At 41.3% G+C, this 27,388-nt stretch overlaps 10 non-coding genes across 10 annotated transcripts; all 10 read right to left on the bottom strand.

Annotated features, from left to right (window-relative positions):
* Positions 1–792: 792 nt before the first annotated feature.
* On the bottom strand, positions 793–872 carry LOC119803202. Its single transcript, XR_005283608.1, has one exon. It is a non-coding gene; the product is annotated as a small nucleolar RNA SNORD115 (small nucleolar RNA).
* A 1,978-nt stretch (positions 873–2,850) lies between these two features.
* Positions 2,851–2,928, bottom strand: LOC119803204. The gene has a single exon (XR_005283609.1). It is a non-coding gene; the product is annotated as a small nucleolar RNA SNORD115 (small nucleolar RNA).
* A 1,727-nt stretch (positions 2,929–4,655) lies between these two features.
* Positions 4,656–4,733, bottom strand: LOC119803193. The gene has a single exon (XR_005283600.1). It is a non-coding gene; the product is annotated as a small nucleolar RNA SNORD115 (small nucleolar RNA).
* A 4,008-nt stretch (positions 4,734–8,741) lies between these two features.
* On the bottom strand, positions 8,742–8,821 carry LOC119803208. Its single transcript, XR_005283613.1, has one exon. It is a non-coding gene; the product is annotated as a small nucleolar RNA SNORD115 (small nucleolar RNA).
* An 8,429-nt stretch (positions 8,822–17,250) lies between these two features.
* Positions 17,251–17,329, bottom strand: LOC119803176. The gene has a single exon (XR_005283583.1). It is a non-coding gene; the product is annotated as a small nucleolar RNA SNORD115 (small nucleolar RNA).
* A 1,358-nt stretch (positions 17,330–18,687) lies between these two features.
* Positions 18,688–18,766, bottom strand: LOC119803182. Its single transcript, XR_005283589.1, has one exon. It is a non-coding gene; the product is annotated as a small nucleolar RNA SNORD115 (small nucleolar RNA).
* Positions 18,767–20,127: 1,361 nt separating this feature from the next.
* Positions 20,128–20,206, bottom strand: LOC119803187. The gene has a single exon (XR_005283594.1). It is a non-coding gene; the product is annotated as a small nucleolar RNA SNORD115 (small nucleolar RNA).
* Positions 20,207–22,070: 1,864 nt separating this feature from the next.
* Positions 22,071–22,149, bottom strand: LOC119803198. The gene has a single exon (XR_005283604.1). It is a non-coding gene; the product is annotated as a small nucleolar RNA SNORD115 (small nucleolar RNA).
* A 1,293-nt stretch (positions 22,150–23,442) lies between these two features.
* LOC119803186 lies at positions 23,443–23,521 on the bottom strand. Its single transcript, XR_005283593.1, has one exon. It is a non-coding gene; the product is annotated as a small nucleolar RNA SNORD115 (small nucleolar RNA).
* Positions 23,522–25,250: 1,729 nt separating this feature from the next.
* Positions 25,251–25,329, bottom strand: LOC119803181. The gene has a single exon (XR_005283588.1). It is a non-coding gene; the product is annotated as a small nucleolar RNA SNORD115 (small nucleolar RNA).
* Positions 25,330–27,388: the final 2,059 nt, after the last annotated feature.

Below are 27,388 nucleotides of genomic sequence, written 5' to 3'. Positions count from 1 at the left end.
GAGTTATCCCTGTGTGCAATTAGAGCTGGAAAAGAACATTGGACCCCCAGGGTGACCTGGACCTGCGAAATGGCTATTCATTCCTGAATTCCATTATGGCAAGTTATTAACTTTGAAAACCACTGCCACAGTTGACTAGAATGTCTTTCTCTCTGTGTCCCAATCATGATTCTCAAGCCACAATAAAAACATAAGACATGGAAGTAAATTTCAAGTATTTCACTATCTGTCATGGGAACCCTAGAAGGACCCACCATTAAGATTCTTCCCTTTGACCTATTCTGAGGACACGGATAGGTAGATCATGTCCAGGTCCTCTGGAATTTTCCAAGGCTGTCCATTTGGAATGCCTTTCTGGACACAGAGGCCTAAGGGGTTTCGCATTCTAGGAATCAAGCCCAGCACTGGAATCTGGGCTTCTAACTTGACTATCTTTTCTTAGAGTATCAGAAATAAGAACAGGTGAAGGAACAGGGCCTGGGAGGATCAAGGCAGATGGGCTCATCTTTCCGCTTATATGAAGTAAGGTGTGGTGTTGTGTGCTCCAAGATGGCATCCCCAGTCACTGAAATGCAGAAGAGATGATTGGAATGTGAGCAGAATTTGGACATAGGGACTCTCTCAAGAGCATTGTTTGTCATGAGGTTCCATTCGAGGGAGCACTCAGTGTTCTCCTAAAGTCGTGCCCCTGAAAAAAGAGGGTTTTCCAATGGGGAAAGATGGCATGGGGATTTTGGCCAGCACACTGGCCAATGTAGGCCTAAGGTAGACCAGGCACTCATCCTTTAGCCTGGGCGTCAGCTCAACCCTCTGGCGCTTGATTTTTTATGTCATCATCTCTCTTCTTGACATTGGTTTATCATCATCGACCCAATTCTTGAGAGAGCAAAGCTCTACCTGTGGTTTAGACAAAGCACCTTTGCTTACCAGTGCCTCAGACAGTGTCTAGGAGCTATGCTTTGACAGTGCTAGGAAAAAGGTCAGCCCGATAGATCCCCTGCATTGATTTTATCTGAATTTTTTTCTGTTCTTCTTAACAATCCCTTTTCTGAAGAAAGTTAAAACTTTGCTGTGGGAGCTCCTTCTGCTGCTTTCCAATACCTTTAAAGATACCAGCTAGTTGAGTGTGGTCTCTTTTTCTTGAAAAACACAGCAGGAGCTGTGTGGTACATCTCATTTTTTGAAATCTGCTTCCAATTAACAGACTTTTTTATGTTTGTACAGAGGTCTGTTTTGTAGCATGGTCATCTATATTTTTTTCATTAAATAAATAACCCTTTTATTATTATGGCTTTAAACTGCTGTGGGATATCTTTTTTCTTAGTCTTTTATCTGGCATCCACCCTTTTGTTTATAATCTTCCCACCCTCCCCTACCCCCTGTTCAGCTGCCTGCCATCAGCGCAGCTTATTCAAGCCTTCCCTCAGCCTCAGCCTGTTTGTGGAGCCAACAAGCAAACTCCACATCTCCTAGGTCCACAGGAACTGAACATAGGAATAACAGACCCAGAAGCTAGATGAATAGTGCTTGAATCCTTGGCTTTTGAAAATGCAAATTTATAATTCAAAAAATGATATGCATTTAAAGTCTAGATCAGCACCTATGGATGAATGGATTCACCATACCATGAATTTTCAGACATGTAACTACAATGATTAATCTTGGGTAAGGGAATCGATTTCCCAAGCAATGAGGGGACATCAATGTTTCAATTGTGGTAAATTAGGTCATTTGAAAAGGGATTGCAGGCAAGGAATTTCTAGGAATAATACCTCATCTGGGAATTGCAAGAACAGGAAACCTCTGTATATGTAGAAGGTATGTTAAAGGACGACATTGGACCAATGAATGCAGATCAACAACAAACAGACAAGGTGACCCAATACCATCAGGAAACTCCCCAAGGGGCCTCTTGCCGGCTCTCAAGACAAAAATGGCCCAGTCGTTTCCCAGTGGAGAACATGACACACCAGGAAAATTAAAAACTCTAGAATCTTCTGTGCAAGACCATAAGGTTCTAAATAATGGCTCAAATTTGGAAGATGTCAGAAATTCAAATAGGAAATAAGAAGCGTGTATTTTGGCAAACCTCTATAAATGATCAGAGACTAAATGTGAGAGTACGTATGAATGGAATTGCAATTGTTGGCCTGAAGACACCCGAGTGGGAATGAGCATCATTACTCCAGAATCTTCGCATCCAAATTGGCCTCTTTAAGAGGCAGATTTTCAATTACTAGGAATTGGAACCATGTCTCAAGTTAAACAAAGCACAGATCGGGTTGACTGTATTGGGCCAGAAGATCATAGAGGAAACCTAAGGCCATATGTGCCTGATACTGCAATAAATTTATGGGGCTGTGACCTGGTACAGCAATGGAATACCCAGATTAACATTCCTACAGTCCCAGGAACTCATAATTCTGGGAAGGATGTAATAAGTTACTATGTACAAAGGTTACCAGCTATTCAGGCAGTACAAGAACATAAAGCAACTAACAAACCTTTAGAGGTACCAACAGCCCTACCTTTAAAATGGCTAACCTAGAAGACTATATTTGTTAAGCAATGACCTCTAGCTTAAGATAAATTGTAGGCTTTAGAATGATTGGTGCAAGAGCAATTAGATGCTCAAAATTTTAAGGAGTCAACTAGCCCTTGGAATTCTCCTGTATTTTTTGTAAAAAAGAAATATAGTAAATGGAGTATAGTCACAGATCTAAGGGTGGTAAACAACATAATTCAACCTATGGGCTCTCTACAATCTGAAATTCCTCTGCCTTCTCTGTTACACTGGCGCAATGAGTCCCCAGTTAGACTAGGCCTGTCTTTCTTCTCATTTTTTAGTCCGGTCTTCAGTGTGATCCTATTGAGCATAGTTGTATGTCATCATCTCTCTTTGTGACATTGGTTTGTTATCACTGACCCAGTTCTTGAGAGAGCAAAGCTCCACTTGGGGTTTTGTCAAAGCAACATTGCTTACCAGTGCCACAATGTCTAGGCTGTATTCTTGACAGACTTGGTACAAAGGTTCTCCCTGATAGATCCCCTGCATTGATTTGATCAGAAGCCCCTCTGTTCTTCTTAATGGCCTCTTTGGGAAAGAAGAAACAATTTGTTGTCAGGGCCATTGTTGGATGTGTCCTTGATGACCAGGAAATGTCTGCTGATGCTGACCAGGGCCTGAAAGCATAATGCCATTGAGGTGGTTAATTGTGGTCTGTGAGACATCAGTGATCAATGGCCCTAGTAGGAGCAGCATCCCTGAGTGATGGGCACTTTTTCATCCTGCCCAAGCAAAGCTCAGTTATTCAGGATCATGCTCTTCCCACTGACTGTTCAGATTGCTAGCATTAGACTACTACAAATTGTCAAGTCAGTAGGTAGGTCTTTGATATCTTTTCATCTTGCCTTTCCAGTTTTGGGCCTTCTAAGTTCTTAGACCAGGCTTCATGTTCACATGCTACACCTGTGTCTCATTCAACTCTGCCTACCACCATCACACTAATGAAGAAGAAATCAATTCTTTTAAGGTTGGTATTGCCCCTCCAAAGACTCTGCTGGGCCCAACCTGCTCTGTGTCTCTGGGGATATTTTTAGTCCTAGGCAGAAATTTTAAGGCAATGTCTTCCAGGGGTTTTGTCTCTCCATGGGCCTAATAGTCACTGACTCTGCTGTGTGCTAGCAAGTTCTTGATATGAGTCTGCATTCCTGGCTATGGCACCATGAAGAAAACACCTGTCCTGATAGAACTTCCTGAATTGTCTGTCTGCTCTGTTTTTGGAGAGTTCACTCTAGCTCACAAAATCACAGGGTCAGGAGATAAAGTTGAGAATGCCGAGGTGCCAGTTTTAACATTTGAGTTTTTCTTGTGTGCAATTAGCCCTGCAATGTAACTGGGAATCACCTTGATGTCCCAGGCCTGCAATATGTACATTGAATCCTGAAGACCACTTTGGCAAGGTAAGAGCTTCTAAAGCTTCTGCCAAAGCTGAGTACAATGGCTTCTTCTGCAGGTCTCTTTTAGGATTAGGAGCCATAATACAAACATGTTCAGAAGTACACTTCAAGTTCTCCTTTAATTGTGATGGGAATCAAATAGGACACACCATCCTGCTTCCTCCTAGTGGCTCTCCTTGCTGCCTTGGATAAGATTTTCATGTCCATGTTTTTAGAATTATCTAAGGCTTGTCCATTTTGATTCCTATTCTGAACTGTTGGGCGTAAGGGATTTCACATTCCAGGAATCCAGGCCGATTTTGAATCTTGTGTTTTAAGTTGAGTATCTTGTTATAATGTCTGGGATTTCAATAGGTGAATGAACAGGGCCCGGAGTGATCCAGGTTCATGAGCCCATCTTTTCACTTACCTCAAGATAAGTGTTATGATGTGTGCTCCAAGAGGGCATCCAAGGTCACTGATAGACAGGAGAGAAAATGGGGACATTAGCAATATTTTGACCAGTAGAGACTCACTCAAGAGCAGTGTTTGCCACAAGTTCTCATTTGTTGTATCACTGAATGCTTTTCCATATATGTGTACCTTGTTTATATACCGTTCATTCTCTAGGTGGGCAATCATGGCATATGGATTTTGGCTTATGAAATTCCTCACAAAATCTCAAATACACCAGGTCCCCCCGTCTCCTGTAGCCTGGGCTTCTGTGTAATCCTATTGAGCATGATGTTTATGCCATCATCTCTCTTTGTGACTTTTTTTGTCATCATTGACCTGGTTCTTGAGAGTGCAAACCTCTATCTGTGGTTTAGACAAAGCAGCATTTCTTACCAGTGTTGCAAACTCTGCCTAGGGGCTGGATTTTAACAGTTTTTGGCCAAAAGTTCAACCTGCCAGTCTTCTGCATTGATTCAATCAGAATTCCTTCTCTTCTTCTTAATGGCACCTAAGGAATATAGAAAGACCATGTTGTCAGGGATAATCTCGGGTTGCCCATTATGACATGGATATGTCTGCTGATGCTGACCACGTGCTGAAAGCATAATGACGTTGAGGAGTGCTACAGGAGCTCCTTCTGCTCCTTTAGACAATAGCTGCTGAGATACCAGCCCATTGAGGCGTGGTCTCTCCTTCTTTAAAAAAGCAGCAACTGCCCTCCCCCTGCTCTCTGGCTTCCAGCTCTGCTTCCTGTGACTAGGCTCCCTTCCTGATTGCACAGAGGGCTGTTGTCTGGGAAGGTGATCTGTAAGTTTTTCCCCTTTAAATAAATAACCATTCTATTAATCATAATTCCAAACTGGTGTGGGATTGTTTGTGATTTATCCCTTCATCTGGTACCCAGACATGGATAACTGAATCCACAGAAAGCATGAGAAAGCTTGGGAAAGAATAGAGTAAAGCATGTTTTCTTGGTGGCAGAAATTTCTCAGGTCTGCTCTGCTTGTTAGAGACAAGAAAGCACTCTCATCTAAGAGAAGCTTCCTGACTCACTTTAGCTGCAAAACTCTGCAGTTCTTTAAGAGGTCCTGCCACCAAACACTTAAGTGGTGTTGATGAAAAGCTGACCACATGCTTTTCAGTTTTCAGCCATAGCAGGAAAAAAACTGTACCATTTGAAAATGTTGTCTTTCTGGGCCATCCTGCCAGAGCAAACTCTGAAACTTTCAAGCAGGTGGTCCTGACTATGGAGCTTTTGAGTGTGGTTTAACACTGTTGCAGCTTGCTTGCTAGCAGGGACCTTGAAATGCCATAGAGTTGTGACAATAAAAATGGCTACAGCTGGTACTTCTGCCATGAGGCTGGAAAGCTAAGAAATGGGCTGGATCCAACCGCCAAAGTCACGGCTTTTGTCCTACCGATATTATTTGGTAAATTAAAGACTCATGTGGTCACAAAAAGAGAGATATACAGTAAAGAAAAATTCAAAGTCGAAGAAAATGCCTAAATGGTTTACAGTGTGTTAAAAAATATATGCAGGCTAAAGGTTAAAGTTCTTAAAAGTAAAAAAAAAAAAAAAACAGAAAAAAGAAAGAGAAAAGTTGGGTGTGGTGGTACACACTGTTAATCCCAATGCCTGGGAGGCAGAGACAGACAGAGCTCTGTGAGTTCAAGGTGTTGTAGCACACACCTTTAATCCCAGTACTGGGGTGGCAGAGGCAGGGGGATCTCTGTGAGTTCAAGGACAGCCTGGTCAACAGAGTTATTCCAGGAAAAGATATACAGAAAACCTGTCTCAAAAAATAAAAGTAAAAATAAACGAAATAGAGGTTAAAATAAAGCTGCACAAAGATGGAAAATACACAGAGAATCTTAATACTGTATGCTATTATGCTCTCTTTGAATTGTTTGAATGCTGAGAAAGGAGCAACAGCTGCTAAAAGATATTTGTTTATAAATGCTGCTGAACGAATCCAAGATAGATATTTTGAAAATTCCTTGATTACAGAATTTGGATCTAAGGTTATGATACTTTGGAAAAGAGATTCTTCTTCTGTTTTCACAGAGGATGAGACCCTGTGGATTGCTTCTATCCCAATATGGTATGAGAGACCATGCCCTCCTGAAAGGTTGCTGTGAACACCCTCAAAAAGTTACTTTGCTCAACTGCCAACTGAGAAGAACCTAGCACACAGGTTACACCATGAAAGATCTGATTAACAGCTCCCCCATTCAGGAGGAAGCAGTTTGGAGAGAAATAAACTGTGCCCATGTTCCCAAATATTGTTTATAAATGTTATTTTACATTTAAAGGGAAAAATGATATAGATATAATTTACATTGGTATAAATTTTACTCTATTGATATAAATGTAAGGTCAGTTTTGTTATATGTATATGTATTTCTGATACTGATTAAGGTATTGTGATTGTTTAGTTCATTTAAAAATATAATGTATATTGGTTGTTAATAGATAGTCACCAATAATAGTCAAACTTGTAGTCATGTTAGTTAGATTTTCTAGATGTGCATAGATATATTTTTGATAGACATTCTTCATATCTTTCAAAGACTACAGAATATGACATTTAATGTTTTAATAATTTAGGGCTTTTCATGACAATGAGATGTCTGCACCTGGCAGCACCAGTCTACTTCAAGAGGAAGATTGGCATCGAAGAGGCTCCTTGTGGAGTTTGGTAGCCATTTATGCAAGAAACTGCTATTGCCTGGACTGTTGCATAATCTGGACACAGAGAACCTGCAGAAAGAGGACTGCTGAACATACCTAAAGGTGAGATGGTCTTTCAGGGTTCCTGATTTATAAAAGAGTCTGCAAGACATTCTGCAGGACACAGCAGAAAGTGACTGAACTGTCTTTGAAATTTCCTGCTTCATGGAAAAGTCTGCTGGATACTGTGTGCCTGAAGGCTGAAGATGGATGCCCCAACAGTACAAAAGAACTTTGGGTGAGTGTCCAGAGAGCGAGATGTCTCTGTCATTTCTAGAGTTTGGAAGTTGCTTATTTCTTGTTTACTTAGGTAATGTTATATCCCTCAGGAGTCTTTGATGGAGTTGAAGAATAGATAGATAGTTATGGTTTTCCTTAGATATGATAAAAGATAAAATAGATATAAATATTGTAACTGTAATTCTTGTTTGATAACTGTTTTGTTATATGAAATTTTACTATGTTAAAGTTAAAGCTTTTCTTTTTTGTTTAAACAAAAAGGGAAAATGATGGAGGACTTTCATTGGTTAATAAAGAAACTGCCTTGGCTTTTTGATAGGGCAGGATTTAGATAGGTGTATTAGACAGAACAGAATGTTGGGAAGAAGGGAAGTTAGTCAATCGCCATGCCTCTCTGCTGGGTGCTATGAACTTCTCAACATGACGCTACCTGTCTGGCTCTAGCAAGATGAAGGGACCATCTGTCTTGATAAAGCACCCAGAATAGCCTCATTTTTTGTCAAGCTGGAAAGGTAGGTCAAGTGCCATAAATCACACGTAGAGGAGGTAAAGTTGAGGATGCCTAGGTGCTCTTTGATTTTCGAGTTATCCCTGTGTGCAATTAAAGCTGGAAAAGATCTCTGGAGTCCCACGGGTCCTGGACTTGCCAAATGGCTATTCTTTCCTCAAGTCCATTATGGCAGGGCATTATCTTCAAAAGCCACTGCCTAAGATGACTAGAAAGTCTTTATCTGCTCATTCCAATCAGGATTATCAGCCACAATGAAAACACTATGCATGGAAGTAAACTTCAAGTTCTTCTCTAGGTGTCATGGTAACAATAGAAGGACCCACCATTTTGATTCCCCCTTATGACCTATTCGGATGGTGCAGATCAGTTTCTCATGTCCATGTCCTTTGAAATATTCCAAGGCAGTCCATTTGAATGCCATTCTAAACACTGAGCCCTAAGGGGTTTCACATTCTAGGAATCAAGCTCAAAACTGGATGCTGGGCTTCTAACTTTAGTATCTTTTCTTAGAGTATCAGAAATAAGAGCAGGTGAAGAAACAGAGCTTGGAAGGATCAAGGGAGATGGGCTCATCTTTCTACTTACCTGAAGAAAGGTATGGTGTTGTGTGCTCCAAGACACCATCCCAGGTCACTGAAAGGCAGAAGTGATGATGAGCAGGGTTTTGGACACAGAGACTCATTCAAAAGCAATGTTTGACACAAGGTACCATTTGAGGGAGCACTCAGTGTTCTCCTAAAGTCATGCCCCTGGGCCAATTAGGGGTCTCTGATGAGGAAAGATGGCATGGGGATTTTGGCCATCACACTGTCTTATGTAGGCCTCAGGTAATCCAGGCCCTCCATTGCCCCCATTCCTTAGCATTGGCCGTAGCTTAAACCTTCTTGTGCTTGATTTTTATGTCATCATCTCTCTTCATGACATTGTTTTGTCATCATTGACCCAGTTCTCGAGAGAGCAGAGCTCCAACTGGGGTTTAGACAAAGCACCATTGCTTACCAGTGTTGCAAACGGTGTCTTGGAGATATGTCTTGACATTGTTGGCACAAAGGTTCAACCTGATAGATTCCCTGCAGTGATGTCATCAGAAGCCCTTGTGTTCTTCTTAATGGCCCCTTTGGAAAAGAAGAAACAGCCTGTTTTAGGGGCCAACCTTGGACCTGCCCTTGAAGACCATGGAAGGTCTGCTGATGTGGACCAGGGCCTGAAAACATGATGACATTGATGAGGATACTTCTGATAAGTGAGATATCAATGGTCATTGGCCCAAGGAGGAGTCCTATCCCCGAGTGATGGGAACTTCTTCAGCCTGCCCAAGCCAAGTTCAGTCATTCAGGAACATGCTCTTCCCACTGACTGTGGGGATTGATAGCCTGAGACCGCTGCCAATTGTCAATCATTGGGCTGGGATTTGATACCTTTGAATCTTGCCTTTCCAGCATCAGGCCTCTAAGGTCTTACACTTGGTCTCAACTTGACATGCTACACGTGCTTCTCGTTCAACTCTGCCTACCACTGTCCACAGAATATGGAAGAAATTATCCATCTTCTTATGGTTGTTATTGCAAGAAAAGATAGGGATGGGAGCAGAGAAAAAAATGTAGAGCTCAGTAAAAGTAAAAAAAGTTAGAGTTTAACAGCAACACTAATTTCTGAAATCCCAAAAACATGAAAGTTGAACAATGCCCACCTGAATTACCAATAGATTTAAGGAAAACATAAAGAAATTAAAGATTTCCTAAAATTCAATGAAAATGACCATATAACATACCCAAAAGTATGGAACACATTTAGGCAGTGTTAAGAGAAAAGTTCATAGCACTAAATGCCTATGTAAAGAAGTTGGAAAAATCTCATACTATCAAGTTATAGAGAACCTGAAACCTCTAGAACAAAAAGAAGATAACTCACCCAGGAAGACTCGATGTCCAGAAATAATCAAATTGAGAGCTAAAATCAACAAAGTCCAAACAAAGAAAATAAACAAGAATCAATGAAATAAGAAGTTGGTTCTTTACAAAAATCAGCTAAATTAACAAAACTTTCTCTAAAATAACAAAATGATAGAGAGAAAATGTTCAAATTAAAAAAATCAGAAATGAAAAAGGGATCATAGCAACAGACAAAGAGGAAATTCAGAGTTATCAGGCTATATTTCAAAAACCTGTATTCCACAAAATTGGTAAATATGAGAAATGGACAATTTTCTGGATAAATATCATTTATGAAAATTAAATCAAGATAAGATAAGAAAATTAAATACACCTACAACCACTAATGAAATAGAAATATTTATGTAAAGTCCCACAACCAGAAAAAGTCCAGGACCAGTACAGAATTCTACAAGATTTTTATAGAAGAACTGCTACCAATACTCCTCAAATTGTTCTACACAAGAGAAAGAGAAGAAATATTGCCAAACTCCTTTTATAAGGCTGCAGTTACCCTAACACCAAAACCACACAAAGACACCAATAATAAAGATAATTAAAGACCAATCTCACTCATGAACATTTATGCAAAAATACTCAATAAAACACTGTCAAACAGAGTCTAAGAACACATCACAAAAATCATACACCATGCCGGGCGGTGGTGGCACACGCCTTTAATCCCAGCACTCAGGAGGCAGAGGCAGGTGGATCTCTGAGTTCAAGGCCAGCCTGGTCTACAAGAGCTAGTTCCAGGACAGGCTCTAGAAACTACAGGGAAACCCTGTCTCGAAAAAAAACCAAAAAAAAAAAAAAAAAAACATACACCATGACCAAGTAGGCTTCTTCCCAGGTATGCAGGGATGGTACAATATATGAAAATCTATCAATGTAATCCATCATATAAACCAAGTGAAAGAAAAAACCAATTGATCATCTTATTAGATGTTTAAAAACTGCAATAAAATTCAACACGCCTTCAAGGTAAAAGTCTTGGAAAGAACAGGGCTACAAGGAGCATAGCTTAACATAATAAAGGTAATAGATAGCAAGCCAATAGCTAATATCAAAGTGGAGAGATACTCAAAACCATTCCTTTGAAATCAGGAACAAGACAAGGTTGTTTGCTTTCTCTATATTTATTCAATATATTACTTGAATTTCTAGCTAGAGCAATAAGACAATAAAAGGAAATCAAGGGAATAGAAATTGGAAAAGAAGAAGTCAAACTCTCACTATTTGCTGACAATGTGATATTATTCACAAATGACCCCAAAGTTTTACCCGGGAACTCTTACAACTCATAAACACCTTCAGTAATGTAGCAGCACACAAAATTCACTCAAAAAATCAGTAACCCTCATTTATACAGATTATAAACAGACTGAGAAAGAAACAAGAGAAATATCACTCTTCACAATAGTCATAAATAACATAAAATATCTTGGAATAACTCTAACAAAACCAATGAAAGACCTGCAAGACAAGAACTATAAATCTTTGAAGAAAGAAAATGATGAAGACACCAGAAAACAAAAAGATCTTCCATACTTTGTTGTTGGTAGACTTAACATAGTAAAAATAACAATTTTACCAAGCTCAATCTACAGATTCAATACCTATCAAAATCCCAGCAAAATTCTTCACAGGCCATAAAAGAGCAATAGTCAACATCACATGGAATAATAAAAAATTCGGGATAGCTAAAACAATCTTGTACACCAATGCGACTTCTGGAAGCATCACAATACCTGACTACAAACTCTAATATAGAGCTACCAGAATGAAAACCACCAGATATTAGGATAAAAAAAAGTCAGAAGGACCAATAAAATCTAACTGAAGCCATGGATGTCAATCCACACAACTATGAACACCTGATATTTTTTATTGATTTTTATTGAGTTCTACATTTCTTCTAAAGAGAGAACACCTGATTCTTGAGAAAGAAGTTAAAAAATAAAATGAAAAAAAGAAAGCATATTCAACAAATGATCCTGAAAATAACTGGATGTCAACATGTAGAAGAATGTAAAACGATCTATATCCATAACCGTGCACAAAATTCAAATCCAAACTGATCAAAGGTTGAACAAAACACAGACACACTAAAGTTCATAGATGAGGGAGAGAGTAGAAAGTACATTTAAATTCATTGTCATAGGAGTCCACTCCCTAAATACAACTCCAGTAGTACAGACACAGAAAGCAACAATTAGAAGCTGGGACCTCCTGCAACTAAGAAGCTTAAAGCAAAGGACACAGTCAATAAGACAAAATGGCAGCCTATAGATTGGGGAAAGATCTTCACCAACTATACATTGAAAAGAGCACTGATCTCCAAAATATACAAGTAACTCAAGCAACGAGACATCAAACAAATAATCCAATAAAAATGGGGTAAACAACAAAGCTACACAGAGAAACCATGTCTTGAAAAACCACCAAATGGGGTATAGACCTAAACAGAGAACTTTCAACAAATGAATCTCAAATGGCTGGAAGACACTGGAGAAAATTTTCAACATTTTTAGCTATCAGAGAAATGCAAATAAAACAACTCTGATATTCTACCTTACACCTGTCAGAATGGCCAAGATCAAAAACACTGATGACAACTTATACTGGAGAGGATGTGGTGTAAAGGGATTGTTCCTTTATTGCTGGTGGGAGCTCAAACTTGTACAGTTTCTTTAGAAATCAGTATGGTGATTTCTAAGAAAATCAGTACATAGTCTAACTTAAGGCCCAGCATCACTGCTGTTGGGTATATACCCAAATGATTCTTAATCATACCACAAATCATGTGTTCAACTATGTTCGTAGCAGCATTATTAATAATGGCAAGAATTGGAAACAACCTAGATGTTCCCCAACCAAAGAAAGGATAAAGAAAATGGGGTATACTTACACAGTGGCATGACTCAGCAGTAAAAAATAATGGCATCTTGGAATTCGCAGGCAAATGGTTGGATCTAAAAAAAACCCATATTGAATGAAGTAACCCAGATCTAGAAAGACAAATACCATATGGATGCATGCATAAGTGACATTTAGACATAAAGAAAAGGAAAACCAGCCTATAGTCCACAACTGCAGAGAACCTAAAAAACAAAGAGGAACATAAGTGAGATATACATGGATCTACAAAGGAAGAAGAAAAAGACAAGGTCTCATAAGTAAATTTAGAGATTGAAGACCATTGGAATAGGAAGAAGGGGAAGAGTAAGGGGCAGTAGAGGAAAAATGTGTAGCTCAATTAATACAATATAAGGAAACATAAATTGTTGGCAAGGAGTATAGACTTTAGAATAACAAAAGGTTCTAGAGCAGGTGCCAATAACTCTAATGGGACCTGACTCTTTGCTTTTCTTCCAGAACACAGTCCACTTTATGCATTCCCTTGTTCTTTACATTTTCATTTGTCCTAAAGAAGTCATTGTAGAGATTGTATCCCCATCTCTGCCCACAAACATGGGACCATTTGCCTTGGTATATGAGCAGAGTAGTAAATAAATAAATTAATTAAAAAAATAAAAATACAGGGTTGAGTGAAAATGTTTGACTATCACCGTTGAAGGACTCTACAGCCTATTTAATTGCACCATGGTGAGTTATTGCATGATGCAAGTGTGATTTTATTTGGTTGGATATTTACAGGGCTTGGAATATTTCTTGTTTTTGTTTTTTTGTTATAACATGGTTGGGCAACAGGAAGATGATAGAGTTCTTACAGGACAAATCCAGAATTCTTAAGGCAGAAGTTGAAAAATTAAGAAAGGGCACGACTGTTTTGAGAAACAACTTCCAAATGGTTGTGGTAATTTCAAAGAACAATTCAGATTGACAATAACTACATCAAGAAAGAGTTTGAAGTTCTCAAGGAAAGGAATAGATCTTTGTCTGATAGGACTCAATCAACTGAGCAAAATTTAGAATAGGTACAATCTGATATTAAGGAGAGATTCATTGCTGTGGAGGTGGGAACAGCTAATTTGGATCATAAACTTCAGTCCCTGTCTGTAGGAACTGAAATATTATCTGAGAGGATTAAAATTGCTAAATGTGACAATCGGATTTTGTCTAAAGAATATGACAGATTGAATGACAGATTGTCAATACAAGAAAGCACAATTCCTGCCATGAAAATCTTATCGAAGGAGGAGATATTATGTGTATTCGACAAACTTCATACCTTAAAATCCTCTATGAAGGCCTTGGAACATAATTCTGGACAGGAGATTCAGGCTTTGCAGAAGGCAATGGTAAATAGATTTGAAAAAGACTAAGGAAATTCTAAATTGTTTTGAACAGGAACAAACAGTAGAAAGGCAAATTTTAACTCCATTAGTAAGTACAACTCTCCGGGATAATTTCCATAAACCTCTACCTGCCTTTTCTAATGATAATTTCCAATGGTAAAAGAAGGTAAAAGAATGGTAAAAGAATGGCAAAAAGCAATTTCCAATGGTAAAAGAAGGCATCAAATACCAAATATTTGAATTGTGGCAAAATGGGACATATGAAAAGGAATTGTAGACAAAGGATTTCTAGAAATAATAATAATAATGCCTCTTCCAGGAATAACAGAAATAAGAGGACTCAGCCTTCAGGTTTATGTAGGACATGTGGAAAAGGCAGACACTCGACAAATGAGTGTAGGTCAACAAGAGATAGACAAGACAACCTGTTACAACTGAGAAACGCTATGGGGGCTTCTGGCAGGCCCCCATGGCGAATGTGGTCCAGTCATTTCCGGTTACTGCAGAGAACGTGCCTCATCAGGACAATTAGAAAGCCCCGAGCCTACTGTTAAAAGCAATAATGGCCTGAAGGATAAGTTATGTGTATTTTGGCAAACTTTTTATCAAAGACCTAAGCTAAAAGCGTGTGTAAATGGCATTTTTATTACTGGCCTGCTGGACACAGGTGGGGGTGTAAGTATCATTATTCCGGCATCTTGGCATCTGTATTGGCCTCTTCAGGATGTAATTGTTCAGGTCCTTGGTATTGGAACCCTATCTCGAGTAAGGCAGAGTACGAGACAGGTTGAATGCATAGGGACAGAAGGACAAATAGGAAAATTAAGGCCATATGTAGCCAATATTGCAGTGAATTTATGGGACTGTGACCTATTGCAGCAATGGAATATGCAAATTAACATTCCTGCTACTCCTAGAGCCTATATATCTGAGGAAAATGTTAAAAGATATTAGAGACGATGAAAACCAGTCATTCGGTCTGTACAAGAACACAAAGCAATTGATGCCCCTTCAGAGATACCAAAAGCCCTGCCGCTAAAATGGTTGACTGAGAAACCAATATGGACAAAGCAATGGCCTTTAGCTGAAGAAAAGTTGCAGGTTTTAGAACAGCTTGTACAAGAGCAATTAGATGCTCAACATATAGAAGAATCTACCAGCCTTTGGAATTCTCCTGTATTTATGGTTAAGAAAAAATCTGGTAAATGGAGAATGGTGACAGATCTCAGGGCTATCCACAAGGTTATGCAACCTATGGGCTCTCGGCACTCTAGAATTCCTCTGCCCTCTTTATTACCAAAAGGATGGCCTCTCATAGCTATTGATTTAAAGGATTGTTTCTTCACCCCGAGCAACAGTCCAACACCAGAACTTTTTAGTTAGCCATATATCCAACTGGCTTGAGAAGTGATATTTGTATCCTCAGAATGCTCCAAAGCTGCCAACCTGGCAACTCCTGATTAGAGCTATGCATAATCCCCTTTTGTACCCTATGAGATGCTTATGTCCATGTCTCTTGGAATTTTCCCAAGCAAAATAATTTGGATCGCTAATTCCTGATACATAGGCACAAGTGATAGAGTATGTGCAGAAAGCACAGCTAGCATGGGTGGTATGATTCAAATGTCAAGAGAACAAGATAGAAATTCTGAAAATGGAGGAGCATCTTCGGCCCATTTGAATACAAGCCATAGGTCTTATCTTCCAGTTACCTGAGAGGTATTATGTGTTGAGGTCCATGTGGCAGCTCAGATCACTTAAAGAAAAAAAAGAGAAGACAAGGAACTGATTAATGTTGTTAGGCCATTGGAGACTTGTGCAACACACAAGAAGTAGGCTGCCTGCAGACCTTCATCTCTCTCTCCGTTAAAAAAGATACAATACCCAAACCCATCCCTTTACAACAATTGAACACTAGAAGTATCTTTTCCTTACCATGCACACATATTTCAGACTGCATGGACTATCATTTCTTAATATGTTTCAATCCATTTGTTCCTTTTACCCAGCCTTCTAAAGAACAAATGCAAGCTGTGAAAGAAAGACAGGACACAACTGAGAGTTCTTATTGCCCATCCAGAGCCAGCGTTAGGTCTAGCCTGCTCTGTGTCTCTGGGGATATTCCTAGTCCTAGATAGAATTTTCAAGGCAATGTCTTATGGGATTTTGTCTGTGCAAGGGGCTGATAGGCTCTGCCTCTGCTGTGTGCTAGAAACTTCTCAAAATGAGGCTGCCATCCTAGATCCAGTGCCACAAAGAGACCATCTGTCCTGATAGAGCATCCAGAATTGTCTCCCTTTTTGTCTTGCTGGTAATGTAGGTCAAGTTCACTAAATCACATGTACAGAAAGTAAGCTTGAGGATGCCTAGTTGCCCTTTTATATTCGAGTTATCCGTGCATACAATTAGTGCTGGACAAGATCTCTAGACCCCAAGGGTTCTGGACTTGCCAAAAGGCTATTCATTCCTCATGTCCATTATGGTAGGGTATTAACTTTGAAAGCAACTGTGAAAGCTAACTAGAACGTCTTTCTCTGCTGGTCCCAATAAGGATTATCAGACAAAATGAAAACGTTTGTCATGGAAGTAAACTTCAAGATCTTTTCTAGTTGTCATGGAAATCATAGAAGGAACCACCATTATGACTCCTCCTGTGATCTGTTGTGAGGCCCAGGATTGGTATGTCATGCCAATGTCCATTGGAATTTTCCAAGGTTGTGAATTTGGAATGCATTTCTGGACACAGAGGCTTAAGGGATTTGCCATTATAAAAAAGCAAGTCCCACAATGGATCCTAGGCTTCTAACTTGAATGCCTTTGCTTAGAGTATCAGATATATGAATAGGTGAAAAAACAGGGCTTGGATCGATCAAGGTAGATAGGCTCATCTTTCCACTTACCTGAAGAAAGGTGTCGTGTCCTGTGCTTCAAGATGGCATCACCGGTCACTGAAGGGGAGAAGAGATGATAGGCACATGAACAGGGTTTAGGATATAAAGACTCACTCAAGAGCAAAGTTGGACATGAGATGCCATTTGAGGAAGCACTCAGGGTTCTCCAGAAGTCATGCCCTTGGAACAAATATGGGTACCGAAAGGGAGAGAAGACATGGGTAATTTGGCCTGCACACTGCTCCAAGCAGGCCCCAGGAAGAGCAGGCACCCGTAAGTCCTTTAGCCTGGGCCTCAATATAATGCTATTGAACATGATTTTTATGTCATCATCTCTCTTCGTGACATTGGTTTGTCATCATTGACCCAGTCCTCAAGAGAGCAAAGCTCCCCCTGGTGTTTAGACAAAGCACCATTGCTTACCAGTGTTGCAAACAGTGTCTAGGAGGTATGTCTTGACATAGTCAGCACAAAGATTCAGCCCAATAGATGATGTGCATTGAATTTATCAGAAGCCCTTGTGTTCTTCTTAAGGCCCCTTTGGAAAAAAAGGAATAGCCTGATTAAGGGCCATCCTTGGACCTGCCCTTGAAAACAGGGAAGCTCTGCTAATGCAAACCAGGGTCTGAGGACATGATACCATGGAGGAGGATACTTGTGCTATGTGAGATATCAATAATTACTGGCCCAAGGAGGAGCCAGAGCACTGAGTGATGGGCACTTCTTCAGACTGCCCAAAACAAATTTAGTCATTCAGAGTCATGCTCTTCCTGCTGACTGCTCTGAGGCTAGCCTGAGATGGCTGCCGATCGTCAGTCATTATGCAGGGCTTTGATACCTTGGAATCTTGCCTTTCCAGCATCAGGCCTACTAAGGTCTTAGACCTGGCCTCAACTTGACATGCTACACATGTGTCCCATTCAACTCAGCCTACCACTGTCCACACACAAATGAAGAAGTATCCATTTAAATATGGTTTTTATCGCATGGCCAGAGACTGTGCTGGGTCTAGCCTACTCTGCGGCGCTGGGGATATTCCTAGTCCTAGGCAGAATTTTTAATGCCATGCCTACAGGGAATTTGTTTATACATGGGGATTATAGGCACCACCTCTGATGTGTTCTACAAACTTCTTCAAATGAGGCTGCCTGCCTCGCTCCAGCACCATGAAGACACCATCTGTCTTGATAGAGCAGCCAGAATAGTCTTTCCTTTTTCTTGCTGGAATGCTAGCTCAATTTCACTAATTTTACAAGGCTGTCCATTTAGAATGCCTTCTGGACACAGAGTCCTAAGGGGTTACATATTCTAGGAATCAAGTTCAACACTGGATTCTGGGCTTCGTACTTGAGTATCTTTTCTTAGAGCATCAGAAATAGGAAGAGGTGAAGGAACAAGTTCTGGAGGGATCAAAACAGATGGGCTCATCTCTCCACTTACCAGAAGAAAGATGTGGTATCATGTGTTCCAAGATGGCATCCCCGAACACTGAAAGGCAGAAGTGATGATGGGCAGGTAAGCAGGGTTTTAGATATAGAGACCAACTCAAGAGCAATATTTGACACGAGGTACCATTTGTGGGAACACCCAGTGTTCTTCCTAAATCATGCCCCTGGACCAAATAGGGGTCTGTGATGGGGAAAGATGTCATGGGGATTTGGGCATTCATACTGGCCAAGCAGGCCTCAGGCAGACCAGGCCCCACATTACCCCCTTCCTTTAGTCTGGGCCTCAGCTCAACCTTCTTGTGCTTGATTTTTATGTCATCATCTCTCTTCATGACATTGGTTTGTCATCATTGACCCAGTTCTGGGGAGAGCAAAGCTCCAACTAGGGTTTAGACAAAGCACCATTGATTACCAGTGTTGCAAACGGTGTCTAGGAAGTATGTCTTGACATAGTTGGCACAAAGGTAGAGCCCAATGGATGCCCTGTGTTGATGTCATCAGATGCTCTTGTGTTCTTCTTAATGGCCTTTTTGGAAAAGAAGAAACAGCCTGATTAAGGGCCAACCTTTTACCTGTCCTTGATTACCAGAGAAGGCTTGCTGATGGGAACCAGGGCCTGAGCACATGATGCCGTGGAGGAGGATATTTCTGCTACGTGAGATATCAATTGTCATTGGCCCAAGGAGGAGCCCCAGCCCTGAGTGATGGGCACTTCTTCAGCCTGCCCAAAACAAATTCAGTCATTCAGAGTCATGCTCTTCCTGCTGACTGCTCTGATAGCTAGCCTGAGATGGCTGCCGATCATCAGTCATTATGCAGGGCTTTGATACCTTGGAATCTTGCCTTTCCAGCATCAGGCCTACTAAGGTCTTAGACCTGGCCTCAACTTGACATGCTACACATGTGTCCCATTCAACTCAGCCTACCACTGTCCACACACAAATGAAGAAGTATCCATTTAAATATGGTTTTTATCGCATGGCCAGAGATTGTGCTGGGTCTAGCCTACTCTGCGGCGCTGGGGATATTCCTAGTCCTAGGCAGAATTTTTAATGCCATGCCTACAGGGAATTTGTTTATACATGGGGATTATAGGCACCACCTCTGATGTGTTCTACAAACTTCTTCAAATGAGGCTGCCTGCCTCGCTCCAGCACCATGAAGACACCATCTGTCTTGATAGAGCAGCCAGAATAGTCTTTCCTTTTTCTTGCTGGAATGCTAGCTCAATTTCACTAATTTTACAAGGCTGTCCATTTAGAATGCCTTCTGGACACAGAGTCCTAAGGGGTTACATATTCTAGGAATCAAGTTCAACACTGGATTCTGGGCTTCATACTTGAGTATCTTTTCTTAGAGCATCAGAAATAGGAAGAGGTGAAGGAACAGGTTCTGGAGGGATCAAAACAGATGGGCTCATCTCTCCACTTACCAGAAGAAAGATGTGGTATCATGTGTTCCAAGATGGCATCCCCGAACACTGAAAGGCAGAAGTGATGATGGGCAGGTAAGCAGGGTTTTGGATATGGAGACCAACTCAAGAGCAATATTTGACACAAGGTACCATTTGTGGGAGCACCCAGTGTTCTTCCTAAATCATGCCCCTGGACCAAATAGGGGTCTCTGATGGGGAAAGATGGCATGGGGATTTGGGCATTCACACTGGCCAAGCAGGCCTCAGGCAGACCAGGCCCCACATTACCCCCTTCCTTTAGTCTGGGCCTCAGCTCAACCTTCTTGTGATTGATTTTTATGTCATCATCTCTCTTCATGACATTGGTTTGTCATCATTGACCCAGTTCTCGAGAGAGCAAAGCTCCAACTGGGGTTTAGAGAATGCATCATTGCTTACCAGTGTTGCATACGGTGTCTAGGAAGTATGTCTTGGCATAGTTGGCACAAAGGTTCAGCCTGATAGGCGCCCTCCATTGATGTCATCAGCTGCTCTTGTGTTCTTTTTAATTGCCCCTTTGGAAAAGAAGAAACAGACTGATTAAGGGCCAAACGTGGACCTGCAATTGATTACAAGGGAAGGTTTCCTGATGCGAACCAGGGCCTGAACACATGATGCCATGGAGGAAGATACTTCTGCTATGTGAGATTCCAATAGTCATTGGCCCAAGGAGGAACCCCAGCCCTGAGTGATGGGCACTTCTTTAGCTTGCCCAAGCCATGTTTAGTCATTCATAATCATGCTTTTTCCCGCTGACTGCAGTGACTGCTAGCCTGAGACTGCTGCCTATTGTCAATCATTAGGCAGGGCTTTGATACCTTTTGATATTTGTTTCCAGCATCAGGCCTTCTGAGGTCTGAGACGTAATTTCACATGCTACAGGGTATTAAATACAAAAGCTACTGCCAAATATGACTAGAACGGCATTTTCTGCTGGTCTCAATCAAGATTATCAGCCACAATGAAAACTTTAGGCATGGAAATAAACTTCAAGTTCTTTTCTTAATTTCACATGCTACACATGTGTCTAATTCAACTCTGCCTACCACTGTTCACACACTAATAAAGAAAGTAACTACCCTCTTAGGGTTGATATCCCACTGCCAAAGATTCTGCTGGATCTAGTCTGCTCTTTTTCTTTGGGGATATTCCTAGTACTAAGCAGAATTTTCAAGGCCATATCTTCAGGGATTTTGTCTATTCGTTGGGCTGGGAGTCTCTGTCTCTGCCATGTTCTTTGAACTTCTCAAAATGAGGTAACCTCTCTGGCTCCAACAGATGAAGAGAACATCTCTCCTGATAGAGCATCTAGAATTGTCTCCCTTTATGCCTTGCTTAAATAGAGGTCAAGTTGACTAAATCATACGTAGGGGAGTTAAGGTTCAGGATACCTAAGTGCCCTTTTATATTTGAGTTATCCCTGCTTACAATTAATGTTTGAAAAAACCATTGGACCCCATGGGTCCTAGACTTGCCAAATGGCTTTTCAAACCTCAAGTTCATCATGGGAGGGTATTAACTTCAAAAGCCATTGCTAAAGTTGACTAGAACGTCATTGTCTGCCGGTCTCAATTAGGATTATCAGCCACAATGAAAACTTTAGGCATGGAAATAAACTTCAAGTTCTTCTCTAGTTGTCATGGGAATCATAGAAGGACCCAGTATTTTGATTCCCCCTTGTGACCTTTTCCGAGGGCCCGGATCAATTGCTCATTTCCATGTCATTTGGAATTTTCCAAGTCTGTCCATTTGGAATGCCATTCTGGACACAGAATCCTTATGGGCTTCACTTTCTAGGAATCCAGTCCTACACTGGATGCTGAGCTTCAAAATTGAATGCTTTTCTTAGAGTATCAGAAATATGCACATATGATGGAACAGGGATGGAGAAATCAAGACAGATGGGCTCATCTTTCATCTACCTGAAGAACGGTGTAGTGTCCTGTGGTCCACGATGGCAAACCCAATCACAGAAAGGCAGAAGTGATGATAGGCACGTGAGCTGGGTTTTGGATATAGAGATTCACTCAAGAGCAATGTTTGGCATGAGGTGTCAATTGAGGGAGCACTCAGTGTTCTTCTAAGTCATGCCCATGGACCAAATAGGGGTCTCTGATGGGGAAACATGGCATGGGGATTTGGATATTCATACTGGCCCAGCAGGCCTCAGTTAGTCTAGACCCCACATTACTCCCTTCCTTTTAGTCTTGGCCTCAGCTCAACCTTCTTGTGCTTGATTTTTATGTCATCATCTCTCTTCATGACTTTGGTTTGTCATCATTGACCCAGTTCTCGAGAGAGCAAAGCTCCAACTGGGGTTTAGACAAAGCACCATTGTTTACCAGTGTTGGAAACAGTGTCTAGGAAGTATGTCTTGACATAGTTGGCACAAAGATTCAACCTGATAGATGCCCTGCTTTGATGTCATCAGATGCTCTTTGATGAACACGGAAGGTTTGCTGATGAAAACCATGGCCTGAGCCCATAATACCATGGAGGAGGATACTTGTGCTATGTGAGATGTCAATTGTCATTGGCCCAAGGAGGAGCCCCAGCCCTGAGTGATAGGCATTTCTTCAGCCTTCCCAAAACAAATTCAATCATTCAGAGTCATGCACTTCCCTCTGACTGCTCTGATGGCTAGCCTGAGATGGCTGCTGATCATCAATCATTATGCAGGGCTTTGATACCTTGGAATCTTGCCTTTCCAGCATCAGGCCTATTAAGGTCTTAGACCTGGCCTCAACTTGACATGCTACACATGTGTCTCATTCAATTCGGCATACCACTATCCACACACTAATGAAGAAATGTCCATTTAACTAAGGTATTTATTGCATGGCCACAGATTGTGCTGGGTCTAGCCTACTCTGTTGCTCTGGGCATATTCCTAGTCCTAGGCAGAATTTTCAATGCCATGCCTACAGGGAATTTGTTTATGCATGGGGCTTATAGGCACCACCTCTGCTGTGTTCTACAAACTTCTTCAAATGAGGTTGCCTGCCTCGCTCCAGCACCATGAAGAGACCATCTGTCTTGATAGAGCATCCAGAATTGTCTGTCCTTTTTCTTGCTGGAATGCTAGCTCAATTTCACTAATTTTACAAGGCTGTCCATTTAGAATGCCTTTCTTGACACCGAGTCCTAAGGGGGTACACATTCTAAATATCAAGTTCAACAGTGGATTCTGGGCTTCGAACTTGAGTATCTTATCTTAGAGCATCAGAAATAGGAAGAGGTGAAGGAACAGGTTCTGGAGGGATCAAGACAGATGGGTTCATCTTTCCACTAACCTGAAGAATGATGTGGTATCATGTGTTCTAAGATGGCATCCCCGAACACTGAAAGGCAGAAGTGATGATGGGCAGGTGAGCTGGGTTTTGGATATAGAGACCAACTCAAGAGAAATGTTTGACACGAGATTCCATTTGAGGGAGCACCCAGTGTTCTTCCTAAATCATGCCCCTGGACTCAATAGGAGTCTCTGATGGGGAAAGATGGAATGGGGATTTTGGCATTCACACTGGCCAAGCAGGGCCCAGGTAGACCAAGCCGCACCGTTGCCCCCTTCCTTTAGTCTGGGCCTCAGCTCAACCTTCTTGTGTTTGATTTTTATGTCATCATCTCTCTTCATGACATTGGTTTGTCATCATTGACCCAGTTTTCAAGAGAGTAAAGCTCCAACTGGGGTTTAGACAAAGCACCTTATCTTACCACTGTTGCAAACGGAGTCTAGGAAGTATGTCTTGACATAGTTGGCACAAAGGTTCAGCCTGATAGATGCCCTGAATTGATGTCATCAGATGCTCTTGTGTTCTTCTTAATGAACCCTTTGGAAAAGAAGTAAAAGCCTGATCAAGGGTAAAACTTGGACCTGCCATTGATTACATGGGAAAGTTTGCTGATGCGAACCAGGGCCTGAGCAGATGATGCCATGGAGGAGGATATTTCTGCTTAGTGAGATATCAATTGTCAGTGGCCCAAGGAGGAGCCCCAGCCCTGAGTGATGGGCACTTCTTCAGCTTGCCCAAGCCATGTTTAGTCATTCAGAATCATTCTTTTTCCCACTGACTGCAGTGACTTCTAGCCCGAGACTGCTGCCTATTGTCAATTATTAGACAGGGCTTTTTATACCTTTTGATTTTGCCTTTCCAGCATCAGCCATACTGAGGTCTGAGACTTGATCTTAATTTCACATGCTACACGTGTGTCTCATTCAACTCTGCCAACCATTGTTCTCACACAAATAAAAAAATTAACTGCCCGCTTAGGGTTGATATCCCACTGCCAGAGATTGTGCTTGATCTAGTCTGCTCTATTTCTTTGGGGATATTCCTAGTACTAAGCAGAATTTTCAAGGCCATATCTTCAGGGATTTTGTCTCTTCATGGGGCTGGAAGTCTCTGTCTCTGCCGTGTTCTTTGAACTTCTCAAAATGACGAAAACTCTCTGGCTGCAATAAATGAAGAGACCATCTCTCCTGATAGAGCATCTAGAAATGTCTCCCTTTATGCCTTGCTTTAACAGAGGTCAAGTTGTCTAAATCACACATAGGGGAGTTAAGGTTCAGGATGCCTAAGTGCCCTTTGATATTCGAGTTATCCCTGCATACAATTAATGTTTGAAAAGATCATTGGTCCCCATGGTTCCTGGACTTGCCAAATGGCTTTTCATACCTCAAGTTCATTATGGGAGGGTACTAACTTCAAAAGCCACTGCCAAAGTTGACTAGAACGTCATTCTCTGCTAGTCTTAATCAGGATTATCAGCCACAATGAAAACTTTAGGAATGGAAATAAACTTCAAGTTCTTTTCTAGTTGTCATGGGATCCATAGAAGGACCTAGTATTTTGATTCCCCCTTGTGACCTTTTCCGAGGACCCGGATCAATTGCTCATTTCCATGTCATTTGGAATTTTCCAAGGCTGTCCATTTGGAATGCCATTCTGGACACAGAGCCCTTAGGGTTTTCACATTGTAGGAATCCTGTCCTACACTGGATGCTGAGCTTCGAACTTGAATACATAGAGTATAAGAAATATGCACATATGATGGAACAGGGATGGAGAAATCAAGACTGATGGGCACAGTTTTCAACTTACCTGAAGAAAGGTGTGGTGTCCTGTGCTCCAAGATGGCATCCCTGATCACTGAAAGGCAGAAGTGATGATGGGCACGTGAGCTGGATTTTGGATATAGAGATTCACTCAAGAGCAATGTTTGACACGAGGTGCCATTTCGGGGAGCACTCAGTGTTCTTCCAAAGTCATGCCCCTGGACCAAATAGGGGTCTCTGATGGGGAAAGATGGCATGGGGATTTGGGCATTCACACTGGCCAAGCAGGCCTCAGGCAGACCAGGCCCCACATTACCCCCTTTCTTTAGTCTGGGCCTCAGCTCAACCTTCTTGTGCTTGATTTTTATGTCATCATCTCTCTTCATGACATTGGTTTGTCATCATTGACCCAGTTCTCGAGAGAGCAAAGCTCCAACTGGGGTTTAGAGAATGCACCATTGCTTACCAGTGTTGCAAACGGTGTCTAGGAAGTATGTCTTGGCATAGTTGGCACAAAGGTTCAGCCTGATAAGTGCCCTGCATTGATGTCATCAGCTGCTCTTGTGTTCTTTTTAATTGCCCCTTTGGAAAAGAGAAACAGACTGATTAAGGGCAAAACTTGGACCTGCCATTGATTACAAGGGAAGGTTTGCTGATGCGAACCAGGGCCTGAACACATGATGCCATGGAGGAAGATACTTCTGCTATGTGAGATTCCAATGGTCATTGGCCCAAGGAGGAACCGCAGCCCTGAGTGATGGGCACTTCTTTAGCTTGCCCAACCCATATTTAGTCATACAGAATCATGCTTTTTCCCACTGACTGCAGTGACTGCTAGCCTGAGACTGCTGCCTATTGTCCATCATTAGGCAGGGCTTTTATACCTTTTGATATTTGTTTCCAGCATCAGGCCTACTGAGGTCTGAGACTTAATTTCACATGCTACAGGGTATTAACTACAAAAGCCACTGCCAAAGTTGACTAGAACGTCATTCTCTGCCGGTTTCAATCAGGATTATCAGCCACAATGAAAACTTTAGGCATGGAAATAAACTTCAAGTTCTTTTCTTAATTTCACATGCTACACGTGTGTCTAATTCAACTCTGCCTACCACTGTTCACACACAAATAAAGTAACTACCCTCTTAGGGTTGATATCCCACTGCCAGAGATTGTGCTCGATATAGTCTGCTCTTTTTCTTTGGGGATATTCCTAGTACTAAGCAGAATTTTCAAGTCCCTATCTTCACGGATTTTGTCTATTCATTGGGTTGGGAGTCTCTGTCTCTGCTGTGTTCTATGAACTTCCCAAAATGAGGTAACCTCTCTGGCTCCAACAGATGAAGAGACCATTTCTCCTGATAGAGCATCCAGAATTGTCTCCCTTTATGCCTTGCTTAAACACAGGTCAAGTTGACTAAATGACATGTAGGGGAGTTAAGGTTCAAGATGCCTAGGTGCCCTTTGATATTTGAGATATCAAATTATATCAAATACAATTTGATATAATTGGTGTACAATTAATGTTTTAAAGATCACTGGACCCCATGGGTCCTGTGTTGGGGCAACTGGCCCAATCCCTGCGTTCAGGGGCGTGGCTGCCCCAGGGGAGTAGGGTACCCTTAAAAAGGAATGGGGCCCCGGAAGGAGCCCCTGTTCTTGTCCCCCGCGTTACCTTCTATTTCGCTGGACCCTTGGTTCTGTTAGTTCCCTCATTTTCTCCGTTTATTCAAAGTGATTTATTATAAAAGGACTATTTCGGTTATTTCCAAACTCCTCCTACCGCCGGTACACTCTGACCACCGGTACACTTGGCGCCCCCCCAAAAAAAAATGGGGGGAGGGATTAACTGGTGATCTGAAGGAATAATTGATTTTTGTTAGTTATTGTTTTTTGAAAACTATATGAGTGTTGATTCTTGTATATTGATATATTGAACATTGTATGGGAGTATGAAACTACCTCTGCTTAAAACAATTGTTATATTGACATTGTATACCATATTGCAATGTACATCTCTACCTCTGATATTATTTAGATATTATTTATGTAATGACATTGTTTACTATATTGCAATGTACATTTCTACCTCAGATATTATTTATGTAATGACCCTGTTTACATTTGGAAATCATTGTCTTCATTTATTGCACAGTTGTCTATTCTTTTAGTCATACAGTTAGATAAGTGTTGAGAATTATATGTTTATCATATTTATATTTAGGATAATCAGGTTTTTTAGACACATAGAGGTTGTGTTTAGTATAGATAGCATAATCTTCGATCTCTTTGAAGAGCTGTAGAACATGGCCTTTAATCTAACCTAGAGTTTTGTAATTATGAGACACAATCACTCCTGGCAACAATGCTCTACTCCCGAGAGAACGTTGAGCACCAAAGACACTCCACTGGGAGTTTGTCTTCTACTTGGCAGAACTGGCCATTGGGCAAAGAAAAGCCAATACCTCCA

This window comes from Arvicola amphibius, chromosome 12 (genome assembly GCF_903992535.2).
Source record: "Arvicola amphibius chromosome 12, mArvAmp1.2, whole genome shotgun sequence".
Taxonomy (NCBI): Eukaryota; Metazoa; Chordata; class Mammalia; order Rodentia; family Cricetidae; genus Arvicola; species Arvicola amphibius.
The sequence above is the reverse complement of the archived record's forward strand: the minus strand, read 5'-3'. Positions and strand labels throughout refer to the sequence as shown.